Here is a 6,109-nt window from a genome sequence, read left to right as displayed (position 1 = left end):
GCAAACTAGGATGCAAAAAATGAAGGAAGAGAAAATGGAAGAAAATATGAAGAAGAAAGCGGGCGGGGGAAGAACAGATAGTAAAAGATGTTTAAAAAATGGTATATATGATTTTAAAAATTAACAATAACTTAAGAGAAAAGGAGGAAATATTTTGGCTTCAAAAACAGGAGAATGAAAAAGGAAGTGGTTAAATTAGCCCAGAAAAAAAAATCTGGAACCAAAATAATTTGGAGACCTACACTGTTAGCAAATTTGAGCGAACTTCTTTCCACTTCCTAACTTGTACCAAGATCAAAACAGCAGTCATCGGACCGTTAGTCAGCACTTCTTAGAGAATTGCATCAGAGATTAATCATCTCTGAAAAGTTCCCTATTCTTTCCTTCAACGTTATAGTTTTCAGACAAGTCATCATAAGATGATTTTTGAGTTTCGTGTTCAGAGTTACTGTGGGATAATTCAATTTATATAAAATCTTCATTCTGAAAGTCTAAATTTTCATTCCAAACAGTGTGCCTTAGTGGAATGAGCTTAGAGGCCAATGAAACCTTCATTCGAGTCCTAACTCTGCCAGGGCTAGTTCTGTAGCCTTGAACACTTTTTTTTTTTTTTTTTAACTTCTCTGAGTCTCAGTTTCTTCCTGTCTACAATGGAGAGTCTAAGGATTAAATGAGAGAGCCAATATAAAAAGATCTTTCTCATTTCTACTATGCAAGAGGGACTCAATAAATTATAAAAATGATTGCTATCGCATTAAGTAATCAATATTGACACATGCAGAAGGACAAAGGGGAAAGATCTAGAAAGAGAGCTAGAGCAAGAGGGACTGTAAATGGGTATATATAGACAAAGAGAAAGGGGCAATGTATGCATTTGTGTGATGCTCATACCTGTATATGTTCCCAGTGTGAGAGCAAAGTGCAAATGTGGGAGCAAGGAGAAAAAGAAACCCACAGCGAGAAGAGGATAATGAAGAAGAAGAGGAAGGGAGACCTCACTGGGTGGAGAAGTTTTACTTAAAAGTATGTAATCAGCCACTGACTCCAAATCAATGGACAGTAAGCCACTACCCACGGCCACCAACATCTGGGTTCAGTCCAGTCGCCTGGACTATTAGAATACCACAAGCTAATAACTAATGGGTTCCTTGAAGGCAACAGCCATGGTTCTGCAGCAGGGGCAAATGTTGAAAAGCACTTTTTTTCTTTTTATCTTTCCGAGTAGAAATCTTTGCATTAGTCTGCCTTAGGTAATGATATTTCCCAGAAGGAAGGTTCAAATTTATTATAGGAGAATAAGAAAAAGAGTAATGTTCTCCTTCTGCCATTCGAAAAAAAAAAAGAAGAAGAAGATGCAAGCTTTTTGAGAAGGGATTTGCTGAACTCCTTTGTGAGACCTTAGTATTTTAACGACCAAGTAGAGAGGCTTCAGATCATAGAGGTCTACCACAATAAGGTTGAAAAAAGAAAGTAAACCGTTTGTCACTAAGATGTAGCCAGATGAGTGAAGTTGTCCTCATCTCCCCTCCCCTAGCCTTTTTGAGTTTGTCCCAGGATGGGAAAGGTACAATAGCAAATCAGGTTACCTGCAAAGGTAGAGCAGAGAGGTCATTCTTGAAGAGACTTTGCGTTGACTCTGGAATGAGTTGGCCTCATGTGCGGCGTGCCTCCATGCAAACCTAGGGACCCATCCTGAAGCAGCGTAGTGTGGTCAGACAGAGGGACATGGAGGGAACCCAGAAATTGCAAGCCTCTGCTTATCAAAACGAAGGCTAGAGGGAAGGCCAGCCAAACTTCAAAGGGCTCTCCAGCACCAGGGGAAACTGAAATGAGGGCAGGTCATCCAGGGCACACTATGGACTTTGAACAGACTGTGAGACCAACCACAGATCCCATCTGCAAACACCCACACAGGGCAAGCAGCACCAAACGAAAAAGGACAATGCTCTGGAACACCAGGGCAGCCAGGGAGCTGTGACTAAAGACACCAACTCATCCCATCACTGTGAGGTTTCATCAGCCTCAACCCTTCTTTCATGCTCCAGACAAGCTGGGGAAGAAGAGGTTATCTGAGAGCCAGGGAAGCACAGTGGTAACCAAATAGGTAAAAATCATTGAATAAGACTACATTTTAAACCGGGTGTTTAGGTAACGTTATTTTTCCTTCTCATCAGAAGGTAAGGGCTTAGGAAGGAAGCCAAAATGTATAGACTAAACAGAGTTCATTTTTCTTCACATCTAAGTTGTAGTGTAGGTTAAATTTTGCAATTCCATCACACATTCTTCCTTGGTTTCATGCAAAAAAAGGCAATCTAAGAACAAAATGTAATTTTTCACTAGCAGAACTTCCAAAGGAATGATTTGTTGAAAGAACAGAAATATCCATCCTATGTGGTCTGGCTTTATGGGGAGGAACAAGTGACTGAGGAGAAAAGAGAAAGAAGAGAATGGGCAGTGCCCAGAGCAGAGTCTTTGCTCCACAAATCTGTGTCAAATGAATGAACACATAAACATTTACTGAGTATCTGTCTGTGTCAGACATTGTAAAACATGATCCTGTTTAATTCTCACCATAGTCTTTGAAGGTGTTATTAACACTATTGGATAGTTAAAGAAATGAGTTCAGATAGGCTGAATAACTTCTCCAAGGTCACACACCTAGTATGGGTGGTGGGGGCAGAATTCAAACACAGGCCAAACTGACTACTACGACTTCTCAGTGTATTTCCTCCTACGGAGGGACATATCTTTATATAGAAGAAATTCCAATGATATCTCTGCCCTCCATTGTATATGACAAGAAAGATCCCGATGTTCTCTACCGTGACTCAGCTTTCACTGCAAAAACTGGTTCTTCTGCTGCCATGATCACACTAGGAAGGTAGCACTGATATTGTGGCAGTTGCTGTATGTAATAGAATAGTTGTCTAGATAGAAGGAAATTACAGTAAATCAGAAAGAGTTGTGTGGGAAACCAAAATGCAATCCCAGAAAAAGGAAAGGAAAGAAAAAAAGGAAATCATAACCGTAATCAGTACTTTAACTGAAATAAGCATTTTTAAACGTCCAAAGGACCCTTGAGCTTTGTGTAATCAGAATAAACAACAAAATAGGCCAAACTGCACAAAACAAGTCCTTTCTTGGGTTTCAAGTGACATTACAAACCACACAAGGCTCCACCATCTAGTTAAAATTATAGCATGGACTTTCTCCTCGGGTAGCGATTTGGTCAAACACCATCGTCTATATTAACGTTCGCCCGGCCCATCTGCTTTGATCTGTGGCTTCCTCTAAATTCAAGAGACATTCACAAGACTGTAGAAGCAAAATCACTGTATTCAAAAACTTGCATTCCATTTATTCAAGTTATAAAAATTAGCAAGGGCCACTAGCCTCAGGGTCTAAAGAAAATCTGGCTGGATCTAAAAGAAATGAAGCTGGAGGCACAAAAATGGAAATATAACCAGCAACACAAACATTTCACTTTCAATCATCGCTCTTGATAATATAATTATGACTTTCCAAATAGGACAAGGAAAAGTGAAATGATTAGGAGTCGGGAGCAAATCACTTATCCCTGAAACGAGACAGATGGACATGTTAATCTCTCAGATTCTTCTCACCTCAATGAGTCTATGATTATGAGTCTGGAAAGCCTAAGGAAGTCTTCCTGATTTTCCCTATGTAATGGAAAAGCAAAGCCCAGCCTCTCTGGTCACTGACCATGTAGCTTGGGGGAAGTTATTTAACTCCATTAGTTTAAAATTCTTCATCTTCAGGGGACGGATAGAGACACACAGTTCACAGGATTGCTGTGTATAGCTACTAGAAAAGTGGGCAAGTCAGACTTGCTCGTACACTTTTTAAAGCTTTTAATTTCTTAAGGAATTTTTTTGAAAGGAAGGATGAAGGAGGGAACTGGCATTTGGAAAATGGTTGATTTACTCATTAAATTACTACACTGTGCAAGGTAGTACCTTTTAGAAAGGTTGAGATGCTACTGTTTTTGTACCCATCATCACCATGCAGTGGAAATCCAGGGGCTGGAGACATCCCACTCAGACATGCGGCAGACTCTGACGACCAGACGTGCCAACCAAGAAGCCTTCCTAAGCCCAGCCCCAGAACGCGAGCTGGCCTATTCGCCCACTCCACCCAGAGGCGCCACACTCCAGGCCACCAGAAGGACACTGCTCCAGTATGGGGATGGGACTGACTTGGCACCCACGGTGGACCTCCACGTGAGCAGCTCAGCTCTGAGAGCACAGCTATTCCAATGCACTTCGGGAGCCCCGAGGTCATCCATGGCTACGATCGTGTTGGCTTTGGCCTCAGATGTTGGATTAGTTACCAGCATTTAAGAATCAGATTACACACCAAATCTGTATTTTCAGCTCCCTTTGGAACATCTAAGAACATTGGACTCACATTCTCAGCTGGCTACAAAGGGTTGGAGGAGATAAGCCTTCCCCATTGAGATAAACATTTGTAGTATTCCCCCTTCATCCACTCTGTCCCACCCAGGACGTAAATTATCCTTTCATCCAGCATACCCACCTTGCACCCTCTACCTGTCTGTTTGTCACTTAGAAGCCATCCAGGTTATCAGATCAACTGTCATGGTATCACAGTGCTTGTGTTTTACTTAATAATGGCCCCAAAGCCATTCATATAGTTTTTATTACAGTAGATTGTTACAATTGTTCTATTTCATTATTAGTTATTATTGTTAATCTCTTACTGTGCCTAATTTATAAATTAAACTTTTTCATAGGTAGGTAGATATATATATATATATATATGGAGAAAACCTAGTATATACAGAGTTTGGGACTATTTGTGGTTTCAGGCATCCACTGGGGGTTCTGGAACGTAGCCACCGCAGATACGGGGGGCTACTGTACTCTTAAATTCATCCCAGTCCCCACCGGCTGACTTCACTGCCTGGTTCCTAGTGGCATCTGAGTGTCATCACTGACTCAGAATATCTAAGTAGACTAGAAAAACGTCTGAAGGACCCTCAACTGCCGGGATGCAGCTGCCTCAGGATCTAAGTGGCTATTCGGGCATGGAGTCATGAAGCCGATCTAACAAGATACCTATTTTAGGGATCCCCGAAAACCAAGGGGTGGCTAGCCCGGTGCTGTGGGGAACAGGCTGGAGGTTCTCACACCACTCTGACAAGGAGCTAGGTCCAGGCCAGAGCACGGTTTTAATAGTGCAATTGTTTTTTTCAACTGTTATGCCATGCATGGTGTTTAAAATGTCATTTTATGTCATATTAATTAGCCAACAGATATATGAAGACATTTCCTCAATATAAAGGACCATTGCAGCCTCCTCAAAGCTGAATTCAAACAGTGCTTCACTAAAGTCAATGCTTTCCAGATCCTACAATTCTCTTCAATGAAAAGAAACCCAGTTCCGTGGAAAATACGATAAATCACAGAGATCCTAGTCATAGCAAAGCTTAACAGATAGACCCTCATTTTCCCTAAGCCCATACTTGGCTCATTTCAATGGAATCACTTCTGTTTTTCTGTAGTGCTCTCTCCCGGTAGTATTGTGGTGGACAGCCTGAATGCCGGTCCCTCAGTGAAGTCCTCCTTGGGGGAAAGGGCTCGATGCACTTAGACTTGTATGTTAGTTCATCCCCTCAAAGAGCCTAAGCTTTGTTATCCTTCTCTGAACCTTGGCAGGGCCTCTTCATTCTTCTACAAGTTAAGTGAAAAGCAAAACTGCCCTGGGCTGTTAGTGGCTCCTAGTGAGAGCCATGAAATACCAATAGTGTTTATTCAAGTAGGCAGCCACAAACCTCAGGGGTACCCCACCAGCTCCAAAATGTGGGAAACAAAGAGGAACCCTCAATTTACGACCCTCCTTAAATTTACCAAAAAAGGAATTCGGGAAGGGGAAATGACACCGCCAACTTTCTTTGCTTTAGGCAGGGTGTTAACAGTCTCTGAAATTAGAGTTCATACTGTGGATATCCTCCAAAATACAGAAGAGTTTATGGAGTGATATGTAAAGAATGTGCATAGTTTACAACACAGAGAAACTATAGTAATCACTGATGTCTAAGACTTCTTTGGTACAAAACGCAAATTGC

The sequence above is a fragment of the Pteropus alecto genome, unplaced genomic scaffold (assembly GCF_000325575.1).
Source record: "Pteropus alecto unplaced genomic scaffold, ASM32557v1 scaffold106, whole genome shotgun sequence".
Classification (NCBI taxonomy): Eukaryota; Metazoa; Chordata; class Mammalia; order Chiroptera; family Pteropodidae; genus Pteropus; species Pteropus alecto.
This window is presented reverse-complemented; position numbering follows the sequence as displayed.